General features: G+C 42.2%; 1 protein-coding gene across 7 annotated transcripts in view; it reads right to left on the bottom strand.

The window, feature by feature from the left end:
• CELF1 (CUGBP Elav-like family member 1) overlaps window positions 1–12,722 on the bottom strand; it is a 72,437-nt gene that overhangs the window by 59,547 nt on the left and 168 nt on the right. For 2 of the 7 annotated variants that reach the window (XM_087746064.1, XM_087746065.1), the window contains exon 1: window positions 12,391–12,719. The exons of 1 other annotated variant lie outside the window; for it this stretch is intronic. The gene's annotated coding sequence lies outside the window, so the exon portion shown is untranslated. Of the gene's footprint in view, window positions 1–366; window positions 454–11,723; window positions 11,909–12,390; window positions 12,720–12,722 lie in introns of those variants that run through there. 4 more of the 7 variants (XM_087746059.1, XM_087746062.1, XM_087746058.1 and 1 more) reach the window with 4 other exon arrangements.

Raw genomic sequence — 12,722 nt, 5'->3', positions numbered from 1 at the left:
TAAGTCTTTTATAATGGTACCAAGGTACTTAACACGCTTCTTTCTTTTGATTGCACAAAAGAGAACAGATTCAAACCCAAACAGAGGAGAGGTATTGCAGGTGTCCCCACAAAGATCCTCAAATGCAATCGCTATTCTGTACTATTACACCTAAAATACTAAAAGAGGACACTACCTACGACCATTTTCAGCATCTACTGCCAGCTTCAGAGGGAAAATAATTTTGAGGCGTCCCAAGTTTGAAAGATCAGAATCGAACTGGATACAAAATTCTGAGTAGACCTGAAATTCTGCATTTGCAAAATGTTTAAGCATAAACATTTATATTTTATTTCAAAGAAGCACAACCAAGAAAGACTGATTTACCTTAAGCTTGTGTGTGTCTCCTGCTTGGCCTACATTAGACAAATACTTGCCATGAACTCTACCATGCAGAATCTGCCATTGCCACGCCTACAAACCAAAGAGTAAAAATATATGTCACTTTATTTTTTTTGTAATAGGCACACGGTCGAATCCTTTGCAGAAGTAAATGGATACAAGTCTCAAATTACACTCATTTACATCTGCAAAGAACTGGAGTCAATGCTCTATTTTCAGGAAAGAATATTGATTCCAATCACTTTCAACTGCAAATAATTTTCATTAACACTTCACTGGATTTAATACTGGGTGTGCAGAGCTGAAGCTTTAAAAAATATTTCGTACTATTTCTTTTTCTTCATCAGAGGCAAACACTGGCGTTGCTGTGGGAACATTAACTTAGGAATGTCCTGACTTTTGTTCAAAAACCCAAATGAAATAAAATCTAACCATTTCACTGCAAAGCAGTTCTTCCTAAGCTTCTACTCAAGCTCTCCGAAGGTTTCTCATTTGTCACAATTTGCAGCATCATTATACATAGTTTGGTTTCTTTTTTGCAATATTTACCCCCTCTTCAATATCTTTATACAGTATCTGAAGCATACAAACCACTGTAAATAATATAGAAAACATTTCTGCATTAACTTACAACCTAATACCTACTGAAAACACATCAATGCATAAACACATGCAGCACCTTGAAGCATTATTTTTGTCTGACTACCATTCACAAATGTAATGTCACACTTAAGATCAACTTTTCTCTGTCTGAAGAAGCCTAACTTTCATTCTTAGTTACAAACATCTAAAGATGACTAATAGAATGTCTTTCCTACTGATATCAGCAGCCTTTTACTCCACAAACTACCCTCGTGGCCCATTTTGTGACCCTGAAACACCCCCTCCAGGCTGCTCGCCTAGGGTGATTAATGCTCGCTGACTCATGTGCCAGGGCAGCTTCGTTTGCTTGTCTCTCTTCCCAAGGCCCCAGAAACCCTCCCTGCTGTACAAGGCTGGATCCGTCACCCGATCTTAGACTTTAGCTGAGTGGGGGGAGGAAGGCGTGGGAAGGATCGAGAGTGTCAACGCACTTTGCCAAGAACTAGAGAGACACAGCACTTGCTTGTAGTTTTATGCAGGTATTTTCAGACATTCTTCACTTACACACTTTTCCATCAATTCTTTCCATTCACTTTTCCTGGAAGGCACAGTATGACATCAGCTGGTTTCCACTGCTAGCAGGAGGAGATTCCAGAAACTTTATGACAAAAACAAGTGCTATAAATACAGTTTTGGCTGCATGAGGACTCAAAATAGACATAAAATCCTCTTACATATCTTGCTGGATTCTCAGTGTTTCTATACCTCCTATCTAGATCCTGGAGGTACCTTATACTTCTTGAATCAAAACCTCACATGTAACAGTCTACGTGGCACATTATCTTCTCTCTGTCCTCGCATCAGGAAAGTTCATCGATTTCTTCCCAAACGAACAGCAGACTTCTCTGTACAGCAGCATCAAACACAGCAAGTATCACATACTGCATTCATAAAGAAATACGTTATGACAACATTTAGTACCTCCCTGTCTAGAACCAAACGAAATGTGCCACAGCAGGTAACATATGCAAACAATTCTTACTTCATTTTTTTGGGGTTATATTACCAGGTAAGACCGGATACAAGCTCTCCATAAGGATTAGATAGAAATGGGGCAAAAATACAAAGGAATAGATCAAGATATTCCTGCTGTAGATCCAGTTCCAGCCAATGCTCTTGCCAAAAGAATAGAGCACAACTCTCTCCTCACTAGCTATCCACCCCCACCTCTGTATAACAAGCTTGAGAAAGGAAATGATCCAGGTGTGATCTAGCCTACCAACAACAACAGGAAAATAATAGTTTTAACCCAGATGTGTCCCCTGATTCAATTCACTGCACAACCACACAGATGCTCTTGGCAGCACAAAGGAAAAGGGAAACGCATGAAAGATGGAAAAAGCCTCTCTCAGAGAAATACTGGCATATGCTCATTCCAATTACTCATGGAACCACATCATCAGATTTAGGAGCCGAATTTCACATAATTAATTCTCTACTGATTAATCCTTTTTAAAGGCCCCAAGTGATAAATAAGGCTTCCACTACTTCTGTTAAGAAAACATTCTACTTGTAAGAAGCATGTGCATGTTCTTCCATATAATCACCTTTATGTCCCAATTCTTTGTCAGTGGACTGCTTCCAACATTTAAAGACATGTCACTCCCTATCCTTGATTAAACTATATGATTCAGCTTTTTAAAATCACAAGTAAATCCTTTTCAACTTTCACTTTTCACTTATTCTTCCTGGAGTTTAATACCCGTAATTGCTTTTCAACACCAGTTATAAATTCAACTAACTTCAAGCGAACACTGGATTTGATTCCAAATTTCCATAATCTTCCCAGATGTCCACCCTTAATGTAACTTTATTATTCAAGTGCACAATTATGACGTTAAAAAAATAATAATTCTTTGCGTAAAGAATAGAAGCAATAAGGTAAGAAGAAAATAAAAAATTATCCCTTCCTGTGGAATTTCAGGACCTTCAAAGGATGTCAGACAGAAGTTCATTTCTGACTTGTCTCCAACCTTGACGAAACCTTTTCGGCAAACAGGATAATAATGCAGTCAATCCAGAATGGATTACTGGGTATTCTCCCTTAAACTCAAAGTATATATGGCAAACATGATTTCCTGACCTTATACATCTAAAGCATTATATGTTGCTACATGAATCACTTGAACTCCTGGAAATAGGCAGAGCACTAAGTCACTGTTTTTGCACTAGTGGGCAATAGGTGCAAGACAAATTTACTGCATATGTAGCTCAAAGCATCTGCCTTCCAAGAAACACAACCGACAGCTTAGCTTAGCTCTGCACAATGCCACTTTCTTACACATTGCCTTTAAGAAGATTCTTACAAAATGGAAGATTTAAATCCCCTAATGCCATTCTACAGCCTGGCTTTATCTTTCATCTACTCGATGCACTTGGTGAACATACATTTCTTCAGTGTTCTACTCATTTATCATGACATCTTTCACAGAACGGACAAGCAACATTTTTTAAATATGCAACAGTGTACTTCCAAGAGGCCTTTGAAACTGCTAATCACATTCCTGCTACAAGACTACAAGTAAAAATTAAGTATGCTACCAGAAAACACTTTAAAGTAGAGGAATTGTACAACCCCAATCACTGGCATCAAACAGTACCAAGATTTGTTTTTAATTGGTATTGTAAACTCAGAAACAGTTCAGATTATGTTTTTGCCACTTTGCTCTAGCAATGAAATAAAAAGATGTCAACTGCGGGGTCAGGAAGTGGAAAAGCGGGAAGAAAGAAAGGCAGAGGGCTTTAGGAGGATGCAAGAATTGGGAAACATCAGGGCACTTAAGACAACAAGTTTAACATCCCAGAAGCTGCATAGTCACAATGAATTCCACAGGTTTTCCAGATGAAGATGGAACAACTACCACAGCGTGTCCCCGTTACACAAAGAATGATCAGAAAACAGCCACACAACAAAGTTGCTTGAGTTCAAACAGTTCAAGAATGAGATGACCCTCTGTCACACATCAATCACAGTTCCCTGCCTGCAGACACAGTGTGCTTCAGACATTGCTGGGCAGCTGAGATCCCCCAGTTTGCCTCAAAAATTTGCTTCTTCCAAATGCGAGATACACATGCCTTTCTCAAAAGGAAATGCACTGAAGACACTGCAGTGGTAGGAAATAAAAAAAATGATTCAGACTGAGTTTACGGAACATGATCCTCAAGACTTATTTTAGCAAGACACGGTCTTCTGCTTCACAAGTGAAACAATGTTTTCCTTGCTCAAATTCCAGAAACAAAAGGCCTGATGCCTATTTGCATAGATACTCAAAAGGCAGCAGAATTTGTAAGCGGACAGCATCCCCTAGAAGACAGAAAGTACCCTATAACCTATTTCCCTCTTTCTCCCTCTCAAAAAATTTACTGCAAATGTTAATGGTGGATCCAGTTGCTGCCACTATTTTGAGCACCTTTCTGCTACCTCAAAGTATCAACAGTTTACTATGGCGTCAGCAGCTAACAGACTTCCTGCGCTATTTGTTCACCTGACATACTACCTAAGCAATTGTGAATAGTCATCACAGCGTGCGCAGGGCTTTAATACAAAGTTTATGCAAATGCACAGCCTTATGCAAATGCAGAGCCAAGGAAATCCTAGTTACAAGTTTCCAGCTCTTCCTAACAAGGTATTTCCTACAGCCCCATCCCTCAGCACCAACTCCCTACTCCAAACTAGGCTGGCCAGGGTCTAGCTCCTCATTAATCCCCCTTGCCCATAATAAGCAAAGACAGCACTAGGTTCTTCCAGGACAGGATCTAGTTTTCATTAACCTTCATGGCAGACAGTGACAACAGACCTTTCATAGCAAGATAAAGGCTGGCTAATCACGCCCCAAAGCAGGCAGGGACATTAAAACCCTCATCCCAGAAGACAGCAGCTTTTTGGAGGTTAAAGCTGTATCTTTCTGATGCCACTGCCACCCACTGCATACTCTCCCTGCGAGACAACTGTCTTCCCTCCTCCACTCCCAGTCCCTACACTCCCAACTAGGATGAACTGCATTTTACAAAAAAAGAAAACATCCACAAACAGATCACCTTTCACTTGGAACGTCAGTCCTCCCCAGAGACAGACAGACAGACGGACGTAACGACAGAGACTGTAAGCCCTGGCTCTCAATTCTGTTCAGCAAATGCCGAATGCACACAAGGCCGGCCACACCACCTAGTTAGCTAGTGTGCTGCTGCTGTACAAATATAGCAAGCAGAAAGTGGAACAACCGTTGCAGCAGAAGAGGTTCTGCTCAGCTCTCCGAGAGGGAGGAGCAGGGAGCTGAACCAGCCGAACTGCTTTACCCATACATGGTCTCTGAAAGAGACCATTGCTAAGACAAGTTCCTTTACACACACGCACCCCCCCCCCCCCCCCATTCACTGTCACACTGGGCAGGGGAAGAAAAAAATTGAAGTGTACAGACTTAAAGGAGGAGTTACTGTTTTGAAATGAGTTCCAAGTCCATTTTACTTGAGCCCACCTTAATAATGCAGAAATGTCCAGCACTCTTCATCCAACAGAATCTGGGCAGCAACTCAGACATGAGAATCTCCCTTCCAGGGAATGCCCACATCCACCAGCATTTCAAGAACTACTGAACTGGCCAGGTCTTCCTTGTTGCTTTTGGATGCACACATCCACACACTAAGCTCTTGGTTTGACCTTCCCCTCTCCCCAAATTTAATTATAGCAATCTGTTTAAACCCTTCTCCCTTTTTAAGTATTTCCCTAAACCAGTAAGCATGACCTTTCCCATTGGTTGACACAAACTACTATGGTGACCTGCCATATCACATCTGCTTTCCCAGTAGTCTTTTAATGCCAGCGTTTAAACACAAACTGAACTTTTTTCTATGCATTCTTCTTAAACACAGAAGAAATCCACCCCTACGCAGCATCCCCTCCTCCCCCCCCCCCCCCCCCCTTTGTCATGTTCTTGCACGGAAAGAGAGTAAAATTATTGTAACTGAAAATCTGAATCCCTAGGTATTAGAAGAAAAAAAAAAAAAAGTGGCATAGTGCCTGAATTTTTTAGTACACATGTATGACAGTCTGCAAACTCGAAACCAGTTTCTTTTATATACAAAAGCATAATTTTTCATAAGATAGATTTATTATCCTACGCTGCTGCCTGTTTCTTATACTTAGTATATCCCACATTTATGTGGCGATACGTAACCACCTTACAGAAGTTACCAGAAAAGTTCTCTCACACAAGTAAGTGGAAGTTGCAACTTTCAGCTGTACCAGGCATGTAGTAACCAATTCAGAACTAGAAGTACACTAGTCAGGTAGTTCTGTTAATGTGACTTGCAAGTAGATATAAAAGTGCTAGTATTTAAACCAACATTCTCAATATTTTTCAAATTTCCCATGACTGAGATAATGGTTTAGGCTCCTGCAAATTCAGGAAGACACTGGTTTACTCAGAAATTAGCTGTATGCCTAAGCATACCCTGAATTATCTTCTTCACAAGGATCAAGAATATGTGTCCTAGTCCTGCTCCCCTGAAAGCAGTCATGAAATGCCTATTAAAGTATTTCTCACTTAATTCAAGACTAAGTTTAAAACCCAAAGAAATTCTAAAGCACATTCTGCAGCAGAGACTCAGTGCCATAGCAGCTTCCACACTGTGAAATATAGACAGTAACACCTACAGCCAGTCTTTGACAGTGATCAAATTCTGGCACTGAATGTGCAATCCAAAATGTAATATGGGTGGCTTTACTCCATAAATATCAGAATATTCTCACTTATCTTTTCCTAAGTCACCAAGCATATGATCACAGATTTCTGAGCAGTCAAAACTGTGCTTTAGAGAAGTAAATATATAACCCTTTCCCCCCCCCCAAGAGTTTGCATATTGATAATTTTCTACAGTAAATTCTAATATCACTTACAACTGCGCAAGGAATCTTCACTGTTTCGCTCATAAATTGTGCTAGACACTGTACATTCATAACACAATGACAGGCAAGACAAAAAGCCTGGAAGAAATACAATTCTTTGCTAAGTTGACCTGTCATCAAGATGTATGGTTTTTAATGTAGAAGTTTAAATGGAAAACAGGAATTTTTGGAAGTGAAATAACAAGGAGGCACAGGTGAGTTGGCAAAAAGATTTTGAGATGGTGCTCTGCTTCGGAATGTAAGACTATAAATGAGAGAAGAACTACTTTTACACTGTGTTATGCCTACAGGAAATGCAATAGCGAGACATGACATTCAAAATACATTCTCTCTTCCTGGAAGACCAATATTTCACTGCCTTCTGAAGAATCATTTATCAAAGCTCTAGTTTGTAAAATTTTGCAGAGATATTAAAATGCCTGGTGTCCATCCTGCATATCTCCACACAGAGTAAATTAAAGAAAATGGTATCATTTTTGTATGTGGACTTGGACTTTGTCTGCTAAATACTTCTTTGAGTTACAGACTTCATAAATAACCATCTCCTCTGCTTTGAAAAAAACAGACATGAATGTTCCCTTTCCAACAGATTCTGAAGGATTTGTGGATAGGATGCATATGTTGGAATAACTTTTGAACTGCATGGTTTGAGGCAAAAATAGCACAGAATATTCATGGATTCAGTGAAAATCTGAATTTTAAATGATAAGATGTTTGAAGAACAATAGTTTTACTTTGATGTGTAAAAAAATGAAATCTAGTGGATAAGAACTACGTTATTTTTGTGAAAGGTGCAGTATGAAACAGTCTGCAGATAGAAGTGAAAGCTACCAGAAAGAACAATTTTGATGGAGGTGAAAAAAAAGCCAAGGTCCTGAAAAACTCTAATTTCAAGTAAAAACAATGTAAGACATCATAGAACTTCACCTGAGTTCTTATCACAACTGGTAGAGAATTCAGTTCTGAGAGAACACAAATATGCAACCATAAAAAAAACGAAAAATTGTCTGCAAAGGAAAACCTACCAGATATCATATCAGTATGACACTGGATATTCAACAAACACTCATCCTCTTATCCACGTGCTCATTCAAGATCTTCCTGAGGTGTGCTGCTGGAAAGGACAAAGAACCCAAAGTGCCTGCTCACTTGCATGAATTTCAGCAATATCTAAGCCAGTTATTCCACGTTCAATGTGAAAATCCCAGAGCGATACGATTTTAAGCACAGTTTGTATAATCTTAGTCTACCTGGAACTTGACCACTGCAAGCCAAGCCATTAAATCAGTTTTAAATCTACTCCAAATCAGTAGAGAGCCATTACCAAAACTTGCAGTTTGTCAGTTTGCCACTAGTCCTCTGCCTCTAACAGAGCAGCCAGTAAAACAGCATCTCTTTTCTAAAAACAAAACAAAAAACCAGATCATGCTATACTGAGGATACTGAAGACAGAAGGGCAATATGTGTATATGGGACAGAGAAGACAGCTTATGGATGATGATTCTGCTTCTGGCATAAAGCTTTCACACAGATACACCTGTGCCACAAACTGTATCACCTAAACTGAAATTCTTTGCTAAGAGTTGAAAACTACTGAAGATTTCTGTTCAGCTATCTAGTGGCTCACTGTTCATCCTGAATTCAGTTAGCAACAATGCCTTTTCTTTTCAAATGCACAGGGCTAAGATGGCTGGAAGTTTTATGCTACTCAGGAGGTCAGAAAGAAGACTTCCTTTACCTGGGATGATGACTGTGCCCTACTACATTGCTGTCAAACAAATAAGCCTGCTCCGTCTATCACAGTTCAGACTTGTGAGCTATTCATCCCTACAGCAAAGCGTCTGCAGACTGATTTGCACAGGAGCTTTAAAGCAGTTTACGTTTTCTCCCTATCTCTATCCAAATTTCCTGCTTTGACCTGACGTATTTTTTAGCTTTACGTGCTTGAATCTCCTATCAGGTGCAAACAAGATGATGTTCAGTTGACGTCCGGGAAATCTCCTCTTGAAAATGTGAATGCTAAAGCTCTCTCTTTTCACTGTTACGTCCCCAACACAAAGTGTCTTGGCAGGACAATCTAAAATAGGTGTAGACAGCAATAGCAGGAAAGGTGGTATCTTGCATTTTTTCATACAACACAAGCATCTCTACTGACAGGAGGAAGGGCAATAAAACTACTGGTTACTTTTTTTCCAATGAAGTTAATCTTTCTTGCCTCAAGAAATCTTGTAACAGGATCACAACTCAAGATACTGTGTTGTGATACTTCAAGAGAAATACCCATTAGAGGGCCTAGATAACTTTTCTCAATTTACAACTCTCATTCTAATAAACCCTGAAGTATTTTATTCTGCTTTGATTTATACTGTTTTTTCCCCTGCCAAATAACTGATCGATGGATAAAAATAATACCTTCTTGCCTGAAGGCAGTTACCAAGGCAGTGAATAACTCTGCACATAGTCTTGGGGAATGGTGAAGTAAAGGACAAGAAGCAATACTGAACATGCCTAGATTGCAATAAAACATTTAAGACATTCATGGCAAGACTGATAAATAAGAATGCAGAAATATAAATCTGAGTGTGTTGGACTATTGCTGCTGTTTCAGTAGCAAAACTCACATTATGACTTGGAAAACTGGACTGCCTTATGGACATACTGCTGAACAACAGTCTGTATTTCAATAGCCAGAACAGTGGGTTCTTCTTAGATACCAGAGTGAGAGACTAATAACCAGGAAATCTCAAAAACAAGGAGAATTGGTATCACTTCCCTCCTAGCCTAAAAAGAAGCACTAAAGGAAAAATTAGAGCAGGCCCTCTGAAGAGATTTGTGGCAGAAGACTCAGAAGGCAAACAACCTGCTCATAACAAAATTTCTTACAAAGTTCAGTTAGAGACTGGATTATAGGTAGTATTTTACTTAACTCTGTGAGAGTCTAAATATTTAAGAACCACAGAAACATGTATGAAATTCAACTAGTTCAGCATAATATTGTTTGCAGTAATCTCAAAAGAAAAGTGACACAACATTATAAATATTTGTCTTATGTCAGGGTGCCATAATTTGTGTTTCATCTAATGATTCTTCAATTGATGCAAAGGTTACCTGCAAGGGACCTTACAAATTACAGATTTATTATTGATGAGATATACAGTTACTGCATATCTATGATATAGTCACCTTCTTTGCTTTTCCCTTTAGAGGAGTAGTGCCAGGCAGTGTGTCTTCAGAATCCTTACTCATAGCAGAAGAAATAAAACTTAAAAGACACCTTTCCCCTGCCATGTAATGATAATCTTACAAGTGCATCTAGTTTTGAAGGACTAGCAAAAAGGTGGATACAGCAGTAAGTACACAGTACTACTGTGGAGTTCTTCACCATATCTCCCATTGTGAAAGATGGGTAAGTTATTCTCATTATTGTAAGCCACATACTTTCAAAACAAAACTACCTAACACATAAATCTTCATGTTTTAGTGTTCATGACTTTATAACAGTCACTTTTCAATTGTCTGCTTTTCTACAGATGCTGTGCTCCTGCTTTCTTTCGTGTGTTAACACAATAATAGATGCAGGCTTAGGAAATTGTGTTTCATATACAAAAAAGAAGCAGATACATAAGGCCAAGCACATAACTAAAAAGGCAGTATCTGGGACTGATTTTTCTCTAATGTAACATCAAACTTTGACAGGGAAAGGAAAAACACAGCCATCCAAGAGTGATCATTGAGAAAGGGTGAACCCACCCCATAAAACAGCATATACCTTCCCAGAATAAATTTTAGCAATAATTTTGGAAGTGAGCACAGGCTGGAGGAGGACAGTAAGCATCTTTTAAAAAAATAATCCTTTACATCATTGTATTTTAAAATCCCTGTGTAGGGATTTTACTGGTATATACATCTGCACCCATGTCCCTGATCAGATATAAGAATTGTGTTACTGCCAAGGGAACTCTTCATCAGCAGGAATGCTGATGAACATATTAAGTTGCAGGATGCAAGCTACACCCACCTTAACATTTCCTATCACAGCGTAAAGACGTAAGTAGTATTTTTAAACATCTACCACAGCAGTAGTACTTCCAACAAAGCTGCCTCTTAAAGACTCGGGTCAATACACAACTCTAGGAAGTACAGTATCTCACATTATGCAGAGCTCCGAACAACATAGCTGAGGGGAAGAAAAAAAAATGTGATGGGTCTATTATGGATATGCAATACCAAGTCAGCGCAGTAAAATCTGATGAACTAATCTATAGAAAAGCAACAGAGAAGACAGCTAAAGGCACCAGGAGATAATTTAGCAATTATTGTGAACACTAGTTCAAAGAGTAAAACTGGAAAGACAGACAGACACAACACAACAACAACAAAAAATATTCAAGATACTCAGAAAGTCTAAGCTCTTGTAGACCAGAAGCAAAGCATATTTCAAGATGTAAATCCCCACCAAATATTTTTCCAAATCAAGTGAGCTCCCTGTAAAATACACCCAATGACCACAGTCAAGCAGTACAGCACAAGAAAACTGCAACATCTGAAAAATGCTCCCTGACAACTTCTGGCAGAAGAGAATGCCTGTGCCGTAAAGGTGAAAACGCCTGGGCCGTGATTCCTCAGGAATTTAAAGGAGTGAAGGTTCCACACTTTATCATAGTGCCGGCTCTCAACTTCTCAACTAAATAGTCCTACAAAAGTCTCATGCTGTTATCAATCTTTATTGCTTCTTCATGTATTTATCATTCATTTTATGTTCAGTCTCTCCTGGCTTTTGTATTTCTCTTCCTACCTCGTTCCAGTAGTGTCCGTCACGCCCTCTCACACTTGAGACTGCAAATTCTCGCACCCTGCTTGTACTTCTCCTGTACCCGGCTTGCCTCTACCCCCTCGCATACCAGCATACGTTTCACCAGTCCAAAAGACAGACCGTGCCCCCGACGACATGTAACCGCACCCCAGGGTCCTGGGATGAGCCCCCGGGCCGCTCCGCGGCGCTTCAGCCTCCAGCCCGGCAGGCGGACGGCGGCCGTAGCCCGGGGCAGCCGCTCCCCCGCCCCAGGGGCCGCCCCGGGACCGACGCACCGCCCCCCTCCCCCCCCTTCAACGGCGACGCCACCTCGGGCTGCGCTCGCACCTGCAGCGCCCCCCGCCGCCGCCCCGAGGCCCGGCGGCGCCCGAGGCGCTGTCAGGGCTCAGATCAGATACGACAACCGGCGGCCTCCGGTTCCGGGCCCCGGAGGAGGGTCCCGGCGGGGCGGCCACCGCCCCCGGGGTGGCGCGCACAGGGCGGCGGCTGCCCCGCGGGCCCCAGCCCCTCCGCGCCGCGGAGCGGGGGGGCAGAGGCGGGCGGGCAGGAGCGAGGCGCCCGCCGCAAGGCTGCCGCCGCGGCCCGGCACGAGTGGCCTCACGGCGGGAGCCCAGGGAACGGGGGTGAGACGGGAGAGGAAAGCCGTTACCTGCGCGAGGCAGATCGCGCTCTCCGCGGACTCGGCTCGGCTCGGCTCGGCTCGGCGCTGTCCCTGCCCGGCCCAGCCCGGCCCGAGCTCCTCCTGGCGGCCGCCGCCCTCACCTGCCCCCGGGGATCCACCCGCGCCCCGCTCGGCTCCTTGCGCCGCCTCAGGCCGGCTCCGCAAGATGGCGGCGCTTCCGGGCCAGACCACGGCGGGCCCGAGGTGGAGGGGCCGGGGCCACGCGCCGACCCGCCCGCCCTCCCCGGCCGGCAGCCCGGCCTCTCCGCGCCCCGCCTGGCACCGCCCCGCTCCGGCCGCCCCGGAGGCGGCGGGCCCGC

The sequence above is a fragment of the Nipponia nippon genome, unplaced genomic scaffold (genome assembly GCF_047370975.1).
Source record: "Nipponia nippon isolate SJK-2023a ecotype South Korea unplaced genomic scaffold, ASM4737097v1 scaffold_10, whole genome shotgun sequence".
Classification (NCBI taxonomy): Eukaryota; Metazoa; Chordata; class Aves; order Pelecaniformes; family Threskiornithidae; genus Nipponia; species Nipponia nippon.
This window is presented reverse-complemented; position numbering and strand designations above follow the sequence as displayed.